Genomic DNA, 22,917 nt, shown 5'->3' with positions numbered 1-22,917 from the left:
TGGAGGATAGGCTAAGGGGGAGGGAGGGTACAAGTGATGAGAATGTTTGCAGGCTGTTAAAATAGAGTTAGGACTTCCCTGATAGCTCAGTTGGTAAGGAATCTGCCTGCAGGATGTAAAACTAACACACAGAAATCCCTTGCATTCCTATACACTAGCAATGAGAAAACAGAAAGAGAAATTAAGGAAACAACTCCATTCACCATTGCAATGAAAATAATAAAATACTTAGGAATAAATCTATCAAAAGAAACAAAAGACCTATATATAGAAAACTATAAAAAACTGATGAAAGAAATCAAAGAGGACACAAATAGATGAAAAAATATACCATGTTCACGGATCAGAAGAATCAATATAGTGAAAATGAGTATACAACCCAAAGCAATCTATAGATTCAGTGCAATCCCTATCAAGCTACCAATGGTATTTTTCAGAGGATAAGAACAAATAATTTCACAATTTGTATGGAAATACAAAAAACCTCAAATAGCCAAAGCAATCTTGAGAAAGAATGGAACTGGGGGAATCAACCTGCCTGACTTCAGACTATACTACAAAGCTACAGTCATCAAGACAGTATGATACTGGCACAGAGACAGAAATATAGATCAATGGAATGAAATAGAAAGCCTAGAGATAAATCCACACACCCATGGGCACCTTATCTTTGACAAAGGAGGCAAGAATATACAATGGAGAAAAGACAATCTCTTTAACAAGTGGTGCTGGGAAAACTGGTCAACCACCTGTAAAAGAATGAAACTAGAACACTTTCTAACACCACACACAAAAATAAACTCAAAATGGATTAAAGATCTAAATGTAATACCAAAAACTATAAAACTCCTAGAGGAAAACATAGGCAAAACCCTCTCTGACATAAATCACAGCAGGATCCTCTATGACCCACCTCCTAGAATAATGGAAATAAAAGCAAAAATAAACAAATGGGATCTAATTAAACTTAAAAGCTTTTGCACAATGAAGGAAACTATAAGCAAGGTGAAAAGACAGCCTTCAGAATGGGAGAAAATAATAGCAAATGAAACAACCAACAAAGAATTAATCTCAAAAATATACAAGCAGCTCCTGCAGCTCAATTCCAGAAAAATAAATGACCCAATCAAAAAATAGGCCAAAGAACTAAACAGACATTTCTCCAAAGAAGACATACAGATGGCTAACAAACACATGAAAAGATGCTCAACATCACTCATTATCAGAGAAATGCAAATCAAAACCACAGTGACGTACCATCTCATGCCAGTCAGAATGGCTGTTATCAAAAAGTCTACAAACAATAAATGCTGGAGAGACTGCGGAGAGAAGGGAACACTCTTACCCTGTTGGTGGGAATGCAAACTGGTACAGCCACTATGGAGAACAGTGTGGAGATTCCTTAAAAAACTGGAAATAGAACTGCCATATGACCCAACAATCCCACTTCTGGGCATACATCCTGAGGAAACCAGAATTGAAAGAGACACATGTACCCCAATGTTCATTGCAGCACTGTTTACAATAGCCAGGACACAGAAGCAACCTAGATGTCCATTGGCAGATGAATGGATAAGAAACCTGGGGTACATATACACAATGGAATATTGCTCAGCTATTAAAAAGAATGCATTTGAATCAGTTCTAATGATGTGGATGAAATTGGAGCCTATTATACAGAGTGAAGTAAGCCAGAAAGATAGAGACCAATACAGTATACTAACACATATATATGGAATTTAGAAAGATGGTAATGATGACCCTATATACTAGACAGCAAAAGAAACACAGATATAAAGAAGAGAATTTTGGACTCTGTGGGAGAAGGCAAGGGTGGGATGATTTGAGAGAATAGCATTGAAACATGTACATTATCACATGTGAAATAGATCGCCAGTCCAGGTTCGATGCATGAGACAGGGTGCTCAGGGCTGGTGCACTGGGATGACCCTGAGGGATGGGATGAGGAGCTAGGTGGGAGGGGGGTTCAGGATGAGGACACATGTGCACCCATGGCTGATTCATGTCAATGTATGGTAAAAACCACTACAATATTGTAAAGTAATTAGCCTCCAATTAAAAAAAAAAAAAGACTCCACCTGCAGTGCAGGAGACCTGGGTTTGATCCTTATGTTGGGAAGATCCTCTGGATTAGGGGAAGGCTACCCACTCCAGTATTCTGGCCTGGAGAATCCCATGGACTGTATAGTCCATGGGGTCGCAAAGAGTCGGATATGACTCAATGACTTTCACTTTCAAATTAGAGTTCAGGGGAATGACAACGGTGATGTGGACCAGGGTGGCGAGATGTGTCATGGTTGGAAGGTGGAGCTAACAGGATTTGCTGAAGGAACACCGTGTGAAAGAAAGAAGAGCTGAGGGTAACTTCAGGTTTTTGTTGTTTAGTCGCTGTCATGTCTGACTCTTTGCAGCCCCATGGACCACAGAGAGGCCCACCAGGTTCCTCTGTCCATGGGATTTCCCAGGCAAAAATACTGGAGTGTGTTGTCTAGCTCTTCTCCAGGGGATCTTCCTAACCCAGGGATTGAACCCATGTCTCCTGCATTGACTCCAGGTTTGGGTTTGAGCAATTGGAGGAAAGCAGGCAACTTCCACCTAGCAGGAAGCAGATGAGTGGAATGAGATGGATGTGATGACATCGATTAGGTGGTTTTATGAAATTCCCAGTTAAAGTTCAATGGCTTCAGTGGGGACTTAATCCCTAAGCACTAGCCTTACCCTCAGCAAAGTGGGGGAAAGATACATACACAGATGCATCCATGTGTACATACAAGCATACATTTGTATCTAGAAAACATTTTGTCAGCTACAAATTGGCACTTGCCATCTACCTCTGTGCTTAGTCGCTCAGTCATGTCTGACTCTTTGAGACCCCATGGACCCTAGCCCGCCTGGCTCTTCTGTCCATGGAATTCTTCAGGCAAGAATATTGGAACAGGTAGCCTTTCCCTTCTCCAGGAGATCTTCCCAACCCAGGGATTGAACCCAGGTCTCCTGCATTGCAGGTGGATTCTTTACCATATGAACCACCAGGGAGGCATCTACTTCTACAAGGATTAAATCATGTGCTGCTGCAACTACTGACCTTCAACACCTGCTGAAAGGAGTTTAGAGTGGAGAGCAGAACTGAGGCACTCTGTGCTGGGGGAAAGGTATGAAGAACACTGACAGGACAGGTCTTCAGATAGTTTATTTTCAGGAGGCAATGTTATAAGCCCAATTCTTGTATCTCCTCCTATCTAGAAAAGCAGTAAAATCCTTTATGGTGAAAACTGCTCCTTTTGACCAGCAGAAACCTTTAGCAAAAAACTATGTGCTTGATTGCATGTACACCCCCTTCACCAAAATCACATAGATACTGTCCTTCCCCACCACCTCTTTGGAGCAATTTCTCAGAGCTGTCTGAAATGCTGTCTCCCAGGCTGCAGTCCTCGTTTTGCCCCAAATAAAGCTTAACTTGCAACTCTCACATTGTGCTTTTTTTTTTTAAAGTTTACAGTTTTCTCTGCTTTAAAAGTCAGAGGTGTAGCTTCTTCCTAATACCAAGTATTTGTCTCCACAGGTGACACAAGATGAATGCTAAATCCTAGAGAAATGGTTGGAAGAGGGACCAGAGTTGAGCCTCTCTGATCTGGGATGTGAATGGACCCCTTGTATGCACATTTTGACATACTGGGTGAGCATTTACTTGGTGTGGTGTGTGATCTAGGTGTTGGGGGATGAACTGAGAATGTGGGTGCATAAAAGCAGGAAAAAGAAAGTTCATTTAGATTGTGCATAGGGATACGAGATACACAGAAAACAAAAACAGCCTTCCCAATTGTTGAATTCTCTGGTGGCTTAGATGGTAAAGAAGTGAAGTGAAGTGAAAGTCACTCAGTCGTGTCTGACTCTTTGCAACCCCATGGACTATACAGTCCATGGAGTTCTCCAGGCCAGAATTACTGGAGTGGGTAGCCTTTGCTTTCTCCAGGGGATCCTTCCGACCCACAGATTGAACCCAGGTCTCTTGCATTGCATTCTTTAAAGAATCTGCCTGCAATGCAAGAGACCTGGGTTCAATCCCAGGGTCAGGAGGATCTCCTGGAGAGGGGAATGGCAACCCAGTCCAGTATTCTTGCCTGGAGAATCCCATGGACAGAGGAGCCTGGCAGGCTACAGTCCATGGAGTTGCAAAGTATCAGACTATCCCATACAAATGATTATGCATGTAGTCTACCACGATGGTAAATAACATTCCAAGTATGTATTACACGAAAAATTCGAAGTCCCAAAGGATATCCCTTTTCTTTTTATAATTGTTCAGTAATAGAGTGAAATAAGAGTTAGGTAGTTTCTTCCTTTCTCTGTAATGAGGTTCGTGTGTAGTTGTTGACAGGAGGTGGAGTAAGGGCTGATCAGATGGCTCCACTGTAGGTGCAGTGAGTGAAGGAAGATCTGAGGTCAGAATTGGCGCCATTATTTGTGCTGTGATGACCAGGTAGCTTGGATCCAGGGGAGGGGCAGAGTTGGATAAAGACAGGAAAGAAGAGAAATGGGAAGCCCTGAGTGTAACACCAGGGGAATCTCAGAGGCTAATGAATTTAGAGAAGGAGAGTCTTAGGATTTGAAATGATGGTGGGGGAGGTGCACGCTGCTGTGCAGGCAAATGACGTGATGACATTGGTATTTGAGAAAATTAGTCGAGTTTCTGTTTCCATCATTTAAAATATGCAAAGATTGAGAAATCAACGTGGCATTTGCTTAGTGTCTCGTTAGCAATAAGCCAGAATTTATTAAATGTGCATGGCTATTCTTGTTATTGGCAAGAACTTGAGGGTGTCATGCACCCTGCAAGGTCCTAAAAGGGAGAAAGTGAATTTACAGGATAAAACAGAGCCCAACACTCTGTATAAAGATGTAGATGAGGTAAAACTACACTGCCTGGGCAGGACGTGCCTAAAGAAGCAGCCTGCCCATCAGGGGAGCCAGGCTGCTGTCTCCAGAGAAAAAAGGAGAGATCTAGAGTCTCCTGTCCTTACTTCCTCTGCCTTCCTTCTTCTTCCCTCCCTCCCTCCTTCAGCCTTCTCCTCCCATCTCCCGGCCCCTCTTTCTCTCTTTTCTTTTACCTTCTCTTCCCCCTCTCACTCACTTATTCCTTTGCATTCTACCTTCTTTCTTTCTATCCAAAAGATGAGGGTTGCTATTTTTCAGGATCTTGAGAACATAGAACCTTTGATGAGGTCTCTCTCTTCCAGAATGTGACAAAATGAAAATTCAGGCAGTGATACAAGGAGATGGCTAATAGATTAGAGTCTTAGCACGGGTTTTCCAAAAAAGCAGATATGACAGCATAGTCAAGGCTCAGGGGCACATGCTTTGCTGGGGGAGTGTGATCCAGGAACAGAAGTGAAGGTTAGGGATGTGATGCAAAGGAGGAGAGTCAGTTACAAAGGCATGCTGTTGACCTGGGCACAGCCCCTGTGACCAGGCTGCCTGGGATGTGTCTCTTAGGATCATCAGCCTAAAGGAAGAAAGGAGGGGACACATTCATCCATCAGTTCTGTCCCCTCCATGGTCAAAGGTTTGCCCCATAGGGCATTAATCATAGTCTCCCCACTCCCATTTGTACATGTACAAATGCCAAGCTGGTTCTCACATGACACCCACCATGCTGGGGCTGGCAGTGGGGTCCTTAGCCTGGGTTGTGGCTGATTGCACCTGCTGATCAGATTCTACACAGAACTGGTCCCAGTAGCAGTGGTTGCAAAAGAAACAGGTGAGGCTAAGAGAATGTGGGGTGGTTCCCAGGGGCACCTTGACTATCGCAAGGGGCTTGATACAAGTAATGACTTCAGGAAACCTTGTTTCTTGGAGACACTACTGTGTTATTGATGGAAATTGGTCTGTGGGTTCTTTGCAATTCTATTGGTAATATCTATCGTCTACTATAGACAGCTTTTGTCTATCATGGGCCATTCACTGCAGTGGACTTTGCCCAACAGGAAGGGGGTCTTCTTGGATTATCCTTAATCAGGATAATCAGAGTCAGGGTGTGGCTGAGGTCTGGCTTCAGCTAAGGAAAAGCAGGTGTTCAGTCACCTTGAAATTTGACAGAGAATGACAATGTGACAAAAGCCTAAGTGAAGCTTGGATTGGCCTGATTTGGAACTGGCAGATGTCTCTATGTCTCTTTTATATTCTCATGAGAAGAGCTGACTCTAGGTGAGAAAACCCTTGGGTGAATCACTTTAGAAATTGAGACCTCGAGAAGCAAGAGTTAAACAAACCCTCCCCAATGTTCTTCACTCACTCTACTTCCAGTTGAGTCATATAGTTCAGATGGGTGAGAGAAAACATCTGAAGGCATAAAGAGAGTCAGACAAGGGCAGGATGAGCTTGTGCCTGGTGGCTCATCTTTGAAAGCCATCTGGTCCTGCTGCTTCCTCCTCCGTGTCCTCCTGTAGCTCAGCATTCTGGAGACAATGGGCAGAAGCAGATGCTTTATCCCTAAATAACTTTCTGTATCCCTGCAATGGTTCTGTCATCACACTTTACAGCAGAACAGGTCCTGAGCCGTTCCTGTGATGACTTTTAGGCTATGATGCCTACACCCAGAGGGCTGACATCTTCCTAAGTGCAATATGGTTTTTGTTCAAATGAATACACAGTTGATGCATGCTTGGCTAGAAGTTATAATGATAAATATAACCCCACTGTCTGAACTGTCATCTTTATTTGGGTTAAGCTTGTTGATTGGAATTTTGTAGTATAAGAACCTGCAACTTAGTTCCAAAATCAGCCATGTTTGTGCATAGATATAGGTGAATCCACTTGTTTATAGCAACTCACGTGCTCTAAAGTAATTAAGGAGTCATCTTTCACTATGATTGTTTACCCCCAAGTCTGATAACAATATCTTATTTTTTCCATGACTAGAAAGCCTGGAATGTCCAGAATGCTCCATATCTTTGGAAGATCCTTATTTTGCCTGGAGAAGAAAGTCATATGTTTGAGATAATTGCATAGAATGATGTGGGTGGTGGAGATTCAAGAAATTACACTTAAAAAATTTCTATAGACATGTGCTCAGGAAAGCCAAGTGATCTGTATTAGCATAAAGAGGCTCCAAGAGAGATGTCAATGTTTTGTTTGTTGCTTTAGCAAGCTATTATTTTAAGAAAAGTATGATATTTATGCATATGAAAACATTTTCCAGAGCTGAGGAATCTAATAGAGATTTATAGCAACCAAGGGAGTGTTTAATGAAGAACAAAGCAGCTGGATTTTGGTAAGAAAGCACTGTCCTGTTTTTGCTCCTCTGCCTAACATCCTCCATTTCCCAGCATGGTGGCAGCCACGTGGGCAGTGTCTATTGTTCTTGGTGTGACTTGCTGGTGCCAGGGACCTAACGCAGATTTTGTTCTTACAATAATATGGTTGTGTGAAAGACCTGTCTGGTAGTTCTCTGATGGACTGGCACAGAGGCTGGCCTTTGTTTTGTCCAACTTGGGCTGGAGTGGTTTTCTGGACAGCAGCAGAATTTATTGAAAAATTCAACTCTGGCTACATGCAGCAGCATGAGTGAATTTTGCAGTGTTTCGTTAAAAAAAAGTTTAAATGACATATGCTACCTATGGTCACCTGAATTAAGGGATGGTGGATGGAGCAAGCACCAGATAGACACAAAAGCCTAGAAAAGAGGAGACTGGGAAGGAAATTTCTTGGGAGAGTAAGGTCTTGGAAAGAGTCTCATATACAACTGGGGAAGCTGGGGTGAAATGTATATGCGTAGGAATGGATAGTGCTTAGAAAAGATCTGAGAGGACCCTATTCTTGCACCTGTGGTGGATCTGTGGGGTATAAGCAATGAAGAGGTGAAGGTTAAGGAAGAAGTATAGACGGCCTGACTTAGTGTTGAAGGAATGCCCCAGAGCCACACTGCAAAGATTAGAGAAGTATACTTTTTCTTTTTGGCTCCAAGTATTTAAGAAAATCTCTGTCATGTTACTGACTGATCTTTGAGATAATGAAACAGAGACTTCAGTGACATCATATGACAAGGAATACAATCTTTTTAATACTAGTTTGGAAAAGTCACCAAACAAATGGATAATTGCAGGTATCAGCAATTAATAACAGCAAATCTCAGGGAGAGAGAGAATCAGATTTCCAGAGTTATCACATTATATTATTAAAAATGTCCAGTTTTCAAAAAAAAGTTACAAATTATACAAAGAAACAAGAAAGTATGGCCCGTTCACAGGAAAAAAAAATTGACAGATGCCTTCATTGAGAAAGCCCAAATAGTGGACTTACTAGACAATTCTAACTAAACTCTCTTAAATAGGACCAAAAATCTGAAGAAAACAGGAGAATATATGAACAAATAGAGAATATCAATAAAGAGATGAAAATTATAAAACAGAACTAAGTAGAGATTCTGAAGCTGAAAAATACAATAGCTGGAATGAAAATTCACTAGAAGAGTTTAACAGGAGATTTAATTGCCAGAATAAATAATTAGAAAACCTGAAGATAAGACAATCAGAATTATACTGTCAGAAGAGAAGGGAAAAGAATGAAGAAAAATGATCAACAGCCTCTGGGACACCATCATGCACATTATGGTATTCCCAGAAGGAGAAAAAAAAGGGGCAAGATGAACATATGAAGTCATAATGGCCAAAAACTTCACAAGTTTGGAGAAAGAAATGACCCTACACATCCAAGATTAGTGAACTCCAGATAGAATAAACTGAAAGAGATCCACAGCAAGATTGTTGTAATCAAACTGTCAATTCCAAGTAAAGAGAGACTCTTACAAGCAATAAGAGAGAAGCAACTCATAACATGCAGGGGGTTCTCTATAAGATTAACACCCAATTTCTCATCAGAGCCCATAAGACCAGAAGATAGTGAGATGACACAGTGAAAATATTCAGAGAAAAAGAACGTCAGTCAAGAATTTTATACCAGGCCTTTCCTGGTGGTCTAGTAGTTAACAATCTGCTTTACAACGCAAGGGACACAGACTTGATCCCTGGTCTGAAAAGATCACACATATTGCGAGGCAACTAAGCCTGAGTGCCACAAGTACTGAGCCTGTGCTCTGGAACCCTCAAGCTGCAACTACTGAAACCCAAGCACCACAGAGCCCATGTTCCACATGGGCCAGTGCAATGAGAAGCCTGCACACCACAATTAGAGAGCAGCTCCTGTTCTCTGCAACTAGAAAAAGCACCCCCATATAGCAACATAAACTGGCTCAACCAAAAATAAAAATAAAAAGTAAATATTTTTTTAAGAAGAATTTTATACCATTGAACTTAAAGAATGAAAGGGGAATTAATATATTCCCAGATTAAAGCTGAGGGATTTTACTGCTACCAGCCCTGTCTTACAAGAAATGCTTTAGGGACTCCTTCAGGTTGAAATAAGAGGATGCTGAACACTGACTTGAACCCATGTAGATAAATAAGTTCTCTGGTAAGTAAATGTATAGGTAAATAAAAGGACAGTATTTTCTTGCCATAGTTCTCAAAACTAGAAAAGAAACAAACTAACCCAAAGCTGCCAAAAGGAATGAAATAATAAAGACTCAGTTCAATTCAGTTCAGTCACTCAGTCGTGTCCGACTCTTTGCCACCCCATGAATTGCAGCATGCCAGGCCTCCCTGTCCATCACCAACACCCGGAGTCTACTCAAACCCATGTCCATCGAGTCGGTGATGCCATCCAGCCATCTCATACTCTGTCATATCCTTCTCCTCCTGCCCCCAATCCCTCCCAGCATCAGGGTCTTTTCCAATGAGTCAACTCTTCACATCAGGTGGCCAAAGTACTGGAGTTTCAGCTTCAGCATCAGTCCTTCCAATGAACACCCAAGACTGATCTCCTTTAGGATGGATTGGTTGGATCTCCTTGCAGTCCAAGGGACTCTCAAGAGTCTTCTCCAACACCACAGTTCAAAAGCATCAATGTTTTGGTGCTCAGCTTTCCTCACAGTCCAACTCTCACATCCATACATGACCACTGGAAAAACCATAGCCTTGACCAGACGGACCTTTGTTGGCAAAGTAATGTCTCTGCTTTTTAATATGCTATCTAGGTTGGTCATAACTTTTCTTCCAAGGAGTAAGTGTCTTCTAATTTCATGGCTGCAGTCACCATCTGCAGTGATTTTGGAGCCCCCCAAAATAAAGTCTGACACTGTTTCCACTGTCTCCCCATCCATTTCCCATGAGGTGATGGGACCAGATGCCATGATCTTAGTTTTCTGAATGTTAAGTTTTAAGCCAACTTTTTCACTCTTCTCTTTCACTTTCATCAAGAGGCTCTTTAATTCCTCTTCACTTTCTGCCATAAGGGTGGTGTGCGCATATCTGAGGTTATTGATATTTCTCCCGGCAATCTTGATTCCAGCTTGTGCTTCTTCCAGCCCAGTGTTTCTCATGATGTACTCTGCATATAAGTTAAATAAGCAGGGTGACAATAATAAAGATTAGAGATAAACAAAACAGAGAACAGAAAAATGATAGAATCAATGGATCTAAAAGTTGATTCTTTGAAAAGATCAGTGAAATTGGCAAGGCTTTAGCTAGTCTAAAGTAAAAGAGAGAAGATGCAAATAACTGAAATCAGAAGCAAAAGAGGAGCATATAATTTACCTTATATAAATTTAAAAAAAAGAAGAGAGAATACTATGAATAATTGTTTGCCAAAAAGTGAAATAACCTAGATGAAATAGACAAATTTCTAGAAACATAAAAAATATCAAAACTCAAGAGGAAAGAGAAAATCTGAACTGAGCAGTAACAAGCAGAGATTGAATTAGTAACCATAAACTTGTCGACAAAAAAAGTCCTTCACGATGAATTATATGAAACATTTGAAGAATTATTAGCAATCTTTTTTATGCTCTTTCCAAAAAAATGATTGAAGAAGAGGAACTACTTCCTAGCTCATTCTATAGCCAACTGATATAAAATCCAAGCAAAGACATCACAAGAAAACTATAGACCAACATCCTCTATGAATATAGATTAAAAAACACTCAAGAAAATACTAGCAAACCAAATTCAGTAGCATATTAAAAAAAATTATTTACCATGACCAGATGGAATTTATCCTAGGAATTCAAGTCCCATTCAACACAGAAAAATCAATCTATGTAATACACCACATAAATAGATTGAAGGAAGACCTCACATGATCATTCCAATCAATGCAAAAAGCATTTGTCAAAATACAACACATTTGCATGATAAAAAACAGTCAAAAGGGAACTTCCTATAGAAGGGAACTTCCTCAACTTGATAAAGAGTGTTAATAAAAAACCAGCAGTTAACATCATACTCATGGTAAAAGACTGAAAGTTTTACCTCTAAAATCAGAAACAAGAGAAGGTTGCCTGCTTTCATCTTTGTAATTCAACATTGCACTTGAAGTTCTAGCCAGAGAAGTTTGGCAAGAAAAAGGGAGACATCCAAATCAGAAAGGAAGTAAAATTATCTTTATTTGCCAATGACAAATGTAAAAAAATTTAAGTACAGAAAATCCCAAAGATGCAACAACAAAAACCTACTAGGGCTTATAAATAAGTTCAACAAAGTCACATAGTCCAAGATTTATACACAAAAATGAGTTGTTTCTAAATTCAGCAATGAACAATCCAAAAAGGGAAGTAAAAAAAAAAATTTCATTACAATACTGTACAAATGAATAAGGGTTTTCCAGGTGGCCTAGTGGTAAAGAAATGCTTAATAATCTAAGGAAGAGAGTGGCTTGTACACTGGAAAAGTATAACATGTTCCTCAAAATTTTAAGAAGACCTAAATAAATGGAAAGTCACCCTAGATTCATGGGTTGGAAGACTTAATATTTTAAGAGGGCAATACCATTCAAAGCAATCTGGATATCCAATGTAATACGTACAAAAATTCTAATGGTTTTTTTCCCCCAGAAATAGAAAAGCCAATTCTTAAATTCATATGGAATTGTGAGAGACCTTGAATAGCCCAAAGAGTCTTGAAACAGAAGAACAGATTTGAAGACTCACACTTGCCTATTTCAAATCTTGCTGCAAAGTTATAGTATAGTAGCCCCCCTTATCCACAGTTTTGCCTTCCATGGTTTCAGTTACCCATGGCCAACTGAGGTCTGAAAACATTAAATGGAAAATTCCAGAAATAAGCAATTCATAAGTTTTAAATTGCACGTTGTTCTGCGTAGCGTGATGAAATCTTGTAAAGTCCAGCTCCATCCTGTCCAGGACACAAATCATTCCTTTGTCCAGCTCATCATCCCATTAGTAATCTTCTTGGTTATCAATCAACTGTCCCAGCCATAGAGCTTGTGTTTAAGTAATCCTGCTGCTGCTAAGTCGCGGCAGTCGTGTCCAACTCTGTGCGACCCCATAGACGGCAGTCTACAAGGCTCCTCCGTCCACGGGATTTTCCAGGCAAAAGTACTGGAGTGGGTTGCCATTGCCTTCTCCGTCAAGTAATCCTAGTTTTACTTAATAATGACCCATAGTGCAAGAGCAATGATGCCGCAATTTGGATGTGCCAAAGGGAAGCCGTAAAACGCTTCTTTTTGGTGAAAAGGCGAAAGTTCTTGATACAGTAAGAGAAGGAGAAAAAATAGTCTGCTAAGGTTGCTAAGATCTACAGTAAGAGCAAATCTTCTATCTGTGAAATAGTGAAGAAGGACAAAGAAATTTGGGCTAGTTTTGCTATCACATCTCAAGTTGCAGAAGTATAATGTTTACACTGTGTGTGATGTTTAATTAATGTTTAATGTGTGATGTTTAGTTAAGATGGAAAAAACATTAAATGTGTACAATAAGATACTGAGAGAGAACACATTCACATAATTTTTATTATAGTATATTATTTAATTGTTCTATTTTATTATTAGTTATTTTTTTTAATTTCTTAGTAATAGTAATGTAATGTTAGTCACTCAGTCATGTCCAACTCTTTGCCATCCCATGCTGTAGCCCACCAGGCTCCTCTCTTCATGGGATTCTCCAGGCAAGAATACTGGAGAGGGTTGTGATTCCCATCTCCAGGGGATCTTCCCAACCCAGGGATTGAACCTGAATCTCTTATGTCTACCTGCATTGGCAGGTGGGTTTCTGACCACTAGTGCCACCTGGGAAGTCCAAGAGAGGGAGGGACTACTGTAATCAAAATAGTGTAGTTCTGGCATAAAGATAGACATTGAGACCAATGGAATAGAACTGAAGAGTCTAGACATAAACCCTAAAGTGTATGGCTTATTGATTTCCAACAAGTGTGCCAAGAGCATTCGAGGGAGAAAGATTAATCTCCTATAAGTAGTGCTCGTGAAAAAGTTATAGTGTTATTTGTTCAGTCATGTCCCACTCTCTGTGGCCTTATGGACTGTAGCCCACCAGGCTCCTCCGTCCATGGAATTCTCCAGGCAATAATACTGAAGTGGGTTGCCATTCCTTTCTTCAGGGGGTCTTCCTGACCTGAGGATTGAATCCCGATCTCCTTCATTGCAGGCAGGCTCTTTACCATCTGAGCCGTCATCTGGAGCCCTAGCTCACATCATATATAAAAATTAACTCAAAATGGGTTCAGGGCCTAAATATGAGTCAAAACTATAACTGTCAGAAGAAAATATAGAGGTAAGTCTTTCTGACTTTAATCTGGTAATGGATTCTTAGATATGACACCTAAGGTCTGTACTCTGACATTAAGTAGAGTGGTCTTACTCGTCTTACTTCATGGTCACAGATGGCCTAGGCTGAGGTTGAACTTTTGTGAAATTGCTTATGTTAATTTCAGCACCAAGACCAAACTGTGGGGCTTCCCTAGTGGTCCAGAGGTTAAGAATCCATCTGCCAGCTTTGGGGACACAGGTTCAATCTCTGGTCTGGGAAGATCTCACATGCTGCAGGGCAGCTAAGCCCATGCACCACAACTACTGATGCTCAAGGGCATAGAGCTCATGTTCTGCGAGAGAAGCCACTGCAATGAGCAGCCCTATGCACTGCAATGACGAGCAGCCTTTGCTTGCCACAACTAGAGAAAGCCCATGTACAGCAATGAAGCCCGTGTGCAGCAGTGAAGACCAAGGACAGCCAAAAATAAATGAAAAATGAATAAATAAGTAATTTAAAAAATAGACCTAATTGTGAATCCTGGGGCATCTTCTAGCAACAGCAAGTCCTGGCTGACAGTGCCAGGCCAGCTCCTAAATATCAGGGCCTGCTTTTCCTTTTCTCAGCATGCAGAATGTATTACAGCTACATGTAGAGCTTAACTTTCAATCAGGTGATATGTGAGTTAGGTCTAGGTTTTGTCACAGGAAACAAAACCAACATCCCCAAATAACAGTGGCTTAAATGATAAAGATGTTTTTCTCTCTTTCATATATAAAATAGCTCTGGAAGTAGGTCTTGCATAGCTGGAAATGTAGCTCTATGATTACCAGGGACCTGAGCTTTGGCTGTCTCAGTGTTCTGTCTTTTGTAGTTTTTTCCCCCTTGGACTTATTGTCCAAGGTGGCTGCTCAAGTTCCAGCCATCACATTAACATTCCATTCAGCAGAAAGAGGAAGGGAAGAAGATGGTCCAATGGCTCCCTTTTAGGAAACTTCTTGGAAGTACCCTTCAACACATCTACTTCACATTTCACATGCTAGCATTTGATTACAAAGGAAAGATGCTTGTGAAATGCAATCATTTAGTTAGGTGGCAGTGGGTTCATTAGAATAATCTGGGTTCTCTTATTAAAATAAAAGTCATAAGTGGCTACTGGGGACTACAAGTATCTTAAGTAGGGATAACACAACTGCCATATTGCAGTCTATGAAAGGCAATTCTATGAGGGCTTTTGTGGTATGCAAATATCCCTATCTTTGGTGAAACAGCAAGCCATTAATTATCTTAAAGGATGCCTCCTTTTTAGTCTTTCTTTTGTAACAATATCAAGAGTTCAAGTTTCAGAGTTGAACTCTCTTTTCAGTAGCTAGAAGCTTTGTAGCTTGATTGAAAAGAATGTTGTGATCCAGCCTGCCACTGTTGCTAGGCTGCCTAACAATTTACCTCTAGCAGCAGGGAAGAAATAGTTGTGTTGTTGGAAATATCTAACTTAAAAATGGATTTAAAATATCATTCTTGCAAATTTGTTTTTCAGAATAACTAAATTCTTTTGCTTGGAAGAGCTGTAAAATTACTGTGTGTTCTTCTTCTTCTTTTTTTTTTTTAAGGAGGTGATAAATAAGGTGAATGAAATTGTAAACAAGAAGCTCATGTTGCCTCACTATAACTCTACGTAGACATCTGGGCTGGAAATGTGGGAAAATTGTAAAGAATTTGGAAAGGTTCAAAGGCTCAGGTTATTAAAGTTTTAATAATCTTCTTTTCTGCAGGGCTAACCCCCTGCTATTCTTTCAATGTAGGAGAAAAACAAAATATGGACAAAACTGTAGTTAATTAGAGTCTAGTCTTCCTTGGAAAATCTATAGAAATTGCTTGGAATTTTTATAGTGGCTAAGAGTTGGGAGGTATGGGTTTGAAAAGATGCAACTTAATTTTCATTTTAGGAATATGGAAGATTTTAGTTAGGTTTTAATGAAATAGAATTTATATATTTAAAATGTTTACCACTTAGTTAATATAATTGGTGGAAAACACTACTTTGCAAGCATTATCTATGAAAATAATCTTACTTGGTATTTTAACTTGTCCTCATTGATCAGTCAGAGCAAAACAAAATATTTATTGCCCATAGTTAGCGGCATACTGAAAATCAAATGACATGTCTTTAGTTGATTACCAAGTTGTCTTAATTAAATGAACAACAATCTCTTATGCTTGAACTATGGTAAAATTGTAAAAGTGATTTGTCTTCTGAATAAAATGCATTTTATTTTTGTTGTAGACTTATAATGTCAGTGTTGCTATTTTTCTGTTTGAAATTAATATTCTTTTAAAAGCCTCTTAAAAGTATATAGTATAGCAATATATAATGCAGAATGTATTTTACTATATGTTGTATAAGACTATACTTGGCATATGAAATTTTTATCATAGGTATGTGCATATATAGATATGGAAGTACGTGCATATGAAGTCACATGTGTATATTTGAAACATGCAGACACAAGGAATACTTTTAATTGTGTTGCATCGAGGAGGGAGAAAGAATTTTACTCATTAGGATCCAGCCGTGAGCATTGAAATATGATTTGCGAGAGATGAAGCTTGGAGTTGTTTTAATAGGCTAAGTGGTTCCAAATGCAAGTTCAGATCGTAGACTCCTAGGCTCTTTGTGAGGCTAATTGACTTTGCTGTAGAGTTTTGGCAAAGCTCTTATTATTTTTACTACATTTTCCTTTTTAATAATGTAAAATTGAACTAACTTCTAAAATTCAAGTTCCTCTTTATGAGTTTGTTAGTCCTTCCTTCATCAAATTAATGACTGACCATTCAGGACAGCCAAGAATGCTTACTGCTCTGGGCATTTGCTAATTGGTTGTTCGTTGGGCTATATAGGAGGGGAAATTATTGCTACTATAAACCAAAGAGTGTAAAGGAAAAGTGGTGATATAAACATGGAGTTGGAATAGCCAGGGGAAGCTAGTGATGCAAAAGTTCTGTGTTTTTTTTTTTTAAAGAAACTTCTGGTGGTCCAGTGGTTAAGACTCTGCACTCCCAATTCATGGGGAAGGGATTCTAAGTTCCCACATGCTGTATAGCATGGCCTTAAAAAGAAAAAAAAGTTCTGTTTTTCTTCTAGATGGTTCCTCTAGGATGGCTGCAAAACTCTGAAAATAAAATTCTGTACCCCAGATCATAAGGTGGAAATTCGTTTTGGTAAGTCTTGGAAAAGAAGATTCATGGTTTTGGCTGGTTTGTAAAGCTCCAGTGATACATTTCTTTTGTTTTTTTTAAAGAAAAGTTGAGCTCATAGACCAAATAAGAAGGAGTCGAATCTATTTCACCTCAAAAACTGCTACATAAATAATTTGACCTCTGGACTGGGACGGTGATTAGGAAGAAATGAAAACTGCAAGACTGGAATATTTGACCATTTAAGAATGGGAGGTGAATGTTCATTCCATTTCTCTAGGCCTGACATTCCTTGGAAATTTCCTTTGGAATATCTTGGGGGAAAAACATCAGAGTTGAAGGCAGAAACACCTAGTTCATTCCCTCATTGTCCACTTTTGTCCCTGTGCCATGGTCTCTCCTGACTGTCCTTATAAGTGCCCCACCAGACCATTCCTCTGAACTCAGGTTGTAAGCCGGGGGTTGAATCCAGGGGTCTGGCTCGTGTTGCAAAGGTTTCCAGCAGCATCAGGTAATTCACTGTTAGCTTGGCTCCGTTCAGAATGGTATCAGAGACCTGAAAGGCTGCACGACTCATTACCAATTACCAGTTCCCTGGGCCATCCGGTTCCCTGGCAGAAAGGCTTCCGATGAATTTGTGATGCAAATTGAAAACATGTTGTCAACAGCAGCAAGTCCAAAAGATGTTTACCTTAATTTTTCCAAGGCAGGCTTTTTACATGTGGATGTTTTTGTTTATGGAGCAGTCTTCCAAATTCCCTCATTTCTGTGCTTGGTAGCGTTGTTCCAAAGGGATTGTCACCGTCTCTTGATGGAGAGAGAAATGAAGAGGCTACATAAAGACTCACTCCCGGGCGGTGCCCCTGCCTTTTCAGTGGCTCCTTTCACAAAGCTTTGCATGGGGCTTGGGGCAGCAGATGCTAAGGCTGGCTCAGAGCAGGTCAATTTCCCTATGGGCCCGAGGAGATCAGCCTGATGAAGGTCTTCTTTTACAGGTAAACTGAAGTCCCATTTGGTTGTGTCATTTCCCAAGGATGCTTGTGTAGTCAGCATCATGGTCAAGTCTAGAAGTCGGGATTTCCCGGGTACCCCAGGCATTTCCACAGTGTATGACCCCAGACTGAAAAGTTGTTAATGGTTGATGAGTATAAAATAAAGTATCAGACAGAAATTAAGTTGTATATTTCCATTAAAATTGAGACCATTGGGAGAGAGGCCCTGAAGGAAAGCTATTTGACCTTTGAACCTTGTTTGGATGTTGTTTTTCCGGGAATACTTATCTGATTTCAGAAAACACTGCTGGAAGAAACCCATCTGTCCAGCCAGAGTAGAGGTGCATGTTCATCCTGGGTTAATGTAATGTCCTGATAGCCCTGGTCCCTGGGAGGTCCATTTGGGGCCCCTCAGAGGCTGGACTCTAGAACTGTGGGTCACAGAGCCTCTGAGCCAAACCTAAGGATGTGGAGGACCATCTAGTCTTTCTTTAAAGCTTGTTTTAAATTCAGAGTCTCCCCTAATTAGAGTTGAGTGTGTTTACTTAGATTACATGTCATCAGCTCACAGGTCCTCCTTAAGCATCAGACAAGCTGAGCAAGTCTGAAAAAGAAGATTAACCCATCATGAACTGGAGGTAGAAAACAGGGAACCTGGTTTTGGCCAGAGCAGGAAGCAGGAGCCTCATTCGAGCCTAGCTGGTTTTACAGAGGGCTTCTCAGAGGCATAAGCCAGAGGAGTTTGCTAAGCAGGCATCTCAGCTGCTGCATGTGTAATGAAACCCAGTGCTTGGAGAGTATCTCACGGAGGCTGGGTCAGTATCACACAGAATGGTCCCAAGACACAGGAAATGAGAAAGTTCAGAAATGCAGACCAACTAGAGACAAACTCCCAGAGAAGATGGAACCAGGGGAGATGGGACTTCAGGAAACAATTCAAGGACATAAAGTGTCTGGGCTGGGGCTTCCTTAGTTCCATCAGGGTGGAATGTTCTGGGCACCTGTCTGGCTTATACTCAGCCTCCCCAAAGAGCTCCATCTGATCATGACCTTACAGACACAGAGGACGGGGGCACAGCTGTTTCTTATTCACTTTGTGAGTCCAGCGAGTCATTTAAAACTTCTGGTACCTCCCTCTTTTCTTGTTTATAGGAAGTAGTAAAATCTTCCTCATCACCTTCCAAATTCAGAAGCATTTCCTACAGCAGTTGATTGGGAGGTGGAGAGGGAAGATGTCCGGTTTTGGAATCATACAGATTTGGGGCCATTGCATAGAAGACATTCTACCTGTTGCCTGTTTTGAGCATATTATTTTTGGAATTAAAAATCAAAGATTTTTGCTGGGAAAAAAAAAAAGGGGGGTTCAAAACGGAGCAGCAAAATGCCGACCTACAAGACCAGAAAGTGAGACCTTACTTATTCAGGACTAACTCAGAGTCACAATTCGAACTCTTCTTGTAGGGAAGTAACTTGAAACATTTTTACCGGAGGTGACAAAATTGCTTGAGTAAGAAAAGTGCTGACTCCTAATGATGTTTATTCCCCACTGAGTTTGCACGTCATAAAATTTGACCCGGGCCACTTGATGAAGTGTGGGTCTTGGGAAAGAGGAATTCACGACCTCCATCCTCAGGAAGATCTTTGTTATCTACAACAAACTCTAAAGGAAGGTACATTACCATAGAGACCTGAGTCCATGTTTGATGTCTCTTTCACCCGAACAGCTAAAATGTCTTAGGTGGTTCAGGACAAACAATGATTGAGAAACCTTTTCTTTTTGGAAACAAATGGATTTGAATGTCAGGTTTTAGGCATTGGTTGGAGCAAGTTGGCGATTTCTAGAATTTTGTTTCTTAGCTTTCATCTACAAGTTGTGCCTGGGGTCAGGGCCATGGACTTTGGGTATGTTGTCACTCGGGTACTAGTGGGACCAAGGTCAAAAGACGTCAGAAGGAGTGAATGTCAGATCCTGGCATGAAATCATTTAGGTTGATGACCTCGAAAGAGCCAACCGGAAGGAGAGAGTGGGACGGGAGTCATGTCAAGGCTGCCTTGAACGAGAATGAGAATGTTAATAAACACGGAGGGAGGGCAGAGCATGTAAGAGTCCAAGGCAGCTTCTGTGTTGTCCTGGCCTTGCTGCCCTGGAGCAGCACTTTGGTATAAATAAGCAACCAACTGACATTTAATAATTTCTGAAGCTATCTAGTGGTAGTCCCATCAGGACCTATGCTCAGCAGTTAATTTCCTACAACCTTAAGTACAAGTATTAATTATTATAAAGATTATGGGAATGAGCTATCAGATAGCCTTTGGAGTCTGCAGTCGCTTTATTTCTATTTTTGAGAATCATGGCATTGGTAGTTACCATCTAAGATGGCTCATGGAAGGCTTCAAATTAATGCCTGGCGTAGAGCTGTCTGTGAGGCAGAGCTGGGAGACGGGTGCTCAGAGACAGCGGCTCACAGGACTTTATTGAGCATTTAATAAGTCTCTTCGAAAGGGCATTCAAAGTGGTGGTAACGTGACATAAAAGGGACCATGTTGAGAACTGTTCCAATTATCTGAGGACATAGGAATGGTTATCTAAGGAGGTGAAAAATGGGGCACTGAAAACAAACAAGACTCTAGTCTCCTTCCTCGTGTTTCTGGCTGTGTCTGTCATATATCTGTTGGCACGCTTTCTTTAGGGGACAAAGGACAGCACTGTTCAATTCTCCCGTCCATGCCAAACTCCAAAGGGGATAATTACATTCTGCCTCCTGAAATTCCCTTTGCAATTTCATCTGGGGGCAGTGCTCTGTACTGCCTGCGTGTTACTGTGCGCTGGGGAGCTGTGTTTTATTCCTAGGTTGATATTATTGTGGCCAGTGTGAGCACCGCATGGCTTTATTTTGGTCCCAGCATAGAGATCAGACTAGAGTCTCAGACTGGGTTCTCTTACAGTAAAATGCATTGAGTGCAGTAGCAAACACCAGCTCACTGTGACATCGTATTTCTGACTATCTACAGGGCAAGACTGGCATAATTGTGTCTGAAAAGTAACAGCCAATTGTCTAATCTTGTTTTTTAAGAAAAGGTACTGGTTCGACTCTTGGGTCAGGAAGATCTGCTGGAGAAGGGATAGGCTACGCACTCCAGTATTCTTGGGCTTCCCTTGTGGCTCAGCTGGTAAAGAATCTGCCTGCGATGCGGGAGACCTGGGTTCAATCCCTGGGTGGGAAGATCTCCTAGAGAAGGGAAACACTACCCACTCCAGTATCCTGGCCTGGAGAGTTCCATGGACTCCATAGTCCATGGGGTCGAAAGGAGTCGGACACAACTGCGCCATTTTCACTTTCACTGGTTTTAGCGAAGGAGGTGGCAGAGGATGAGATGGTTAGATAGCATCACTGACTCAATGGACATTAATTTGAGCAAACTCTGGGAGATAGTGAAGCACACGGAAGCCTGATATGTTGCAGTCCATGGGGTTGCAAAGAGTCAGACCCCACTGAGTGACAGAACACACACACACACACACACACACACAATAAATGCACACATACACACACATGATAATGGTTTTGTGTTCAGGTGAAAAATACAGTTCAGATATAATGTTTTGACCCTCCTAAAATCATTATAGCTGATTGAAATTCTATATGTGAGGCCTCAAAATAATTCATTTTGGTTTCCTGAAGGTAATTATTCTTTCCTGAATAGCACAAATAGTTATGTTGTAAACAGGATAGATAATTTCTTAGGGAAAGATAATATACGTTGAAATTCTTAGAACCAATCTTTGTAATATAAGGAAAATGAACCAAGCTCGTTTGAATGAAATCCAGGTGAAAATGTAATACGGCTTCCCTGAATGTTTGGAGAAATAGATACTAAAATGATAATTCCAATTCCCCAAGGGAACCCGGGAAACCTGGACAAGCGGTTGGTTTTGATAATAGTGCTTCAAGCTGTTCCTATCCTTAATTGTATTGCAGAATGAAACTAGCCATCAAGCCCTAGCGCTGGTTTCAGCATGAGAGCAGAACCAAGGAAAGCAGGGACTCATTAATCACAGCAGTGACTGAAGTGGTTTAATAATTATGTCATTTCAAGGGGAAAAAGGGCTTTGCCTCAAGTAAAAGGGGAAACGAAGGACTGGTAAATAGAACTTACTTCCATCCTCGGTAGTCAGCTAGTGGGTCTACTAGTGGGAAAGGTCTATTAACTAATTGATCTGCTAGACTCGATAGAGAACTCGAGCTGGAGATCAAAGGAAACTCTCCGCTACAAAGGAAAGCAAAAGCCCTTCAACCAGATGTTTTCCTTCCATCTCTGTCATGCTTGATAACTGCAAGTGTGACTGAATCTGGCCATAGGCTTTGTGCACCCAGCCATTGATATGAAGAGGGGTGTGTGTGTGTGTCTCCACAGGCAGAAAAAAGAGATGAGAACAGCATCAATGTCAAAAAGATTCAGCTTTTAAGAGGGTTTGAGAGCTAAAAAATTACTTTTCTATTTCTTTGCAAAGCAAAGGGACCAAAGAATGTTGTCAACTTCCAACTTAAAAAAAAAGGCTACTATACCTTAATCAGTCTACAGTTACCATTTAGAGTAACTTACACAGATGCATTATAATATACATCTGTTACAATAAAATCAAGGGTATTTTGAATAATGGATGAAATGACCAAGATTCAACTGCTACTGTTAACTTACGTGTTTTCTTTTCTATTCAGAACAAAAGAGCTCAAAATCCAAACTTGAGTTTTCTTTCTGCTGTTACCCTAGAATTGCTTGTTTACATCTGTTAACCATCTTTATCTTTTCCCAATTCTAACTCTGTATTCTGGTTCTGGCTTTTTCACATCTGGATAAGGTATTATTTATGATGATGCAAAATATTTGGTTTTGAAGTTTGTTGGAAATATATGTAGATTTATCACTATTTCTTTTCTGTGCACTTTAAACATTCCTGTAGTATCAGACATTTTGAAAAATGTCTAGAATTACCTTGATGTGGTTAGTTTGGTCTGGTTTATGGACTTTCTTAAAATACCACCTTGCTTCCTCAGGTGATCATAAATATCACCAAAAGTCCTTAGTACATCT

General features: G+C 40.6%; 1 long non-coding RNA gene across 1 annotated transcript in view; it reads left to right on the top strand.

Annotated features, from left to right (window-relative positions):
- The window catches only part of LOC110137061 (uncharacterized), a 58,764-nt gene that overhangs the window by 17,762 nt on the left and 18,085 nt on the right, over positions 1-22,917 (top strand). Inside the window, exon 2 of the long non-coding RNA XR_011489251.1 lies at positions 3,584-3,697. This is a non-coding gene — a long non-coding RNA (uncharacterized lncRNA). The remainder of the gene's footprint in view (positions 1-3,583; positions 3,698-22,917) is intronic.

This window comes from Odocoileus virginianus, chromosome 9 (genome assembly GCF_023699985.2).
Source record: "Odocoileus virginianus isolate 20LAN1187 ecotype Illinois chromosome 9, Ovbor_1.2, whole genome shotgun sequence".
Taxonomy (NCBI): domain Eukaryota; kingdom Metazoa; phylum Chordata; class Mammalia; order Artiodactyla; family Cervidae; genus Odocoileus; species Odocoileus virginianus.
The sequence above is the reverse complement of the archived record's forward strand: the minus strand, read 5'-3'. Positions and strand labels throughout refer to the sequence as shown.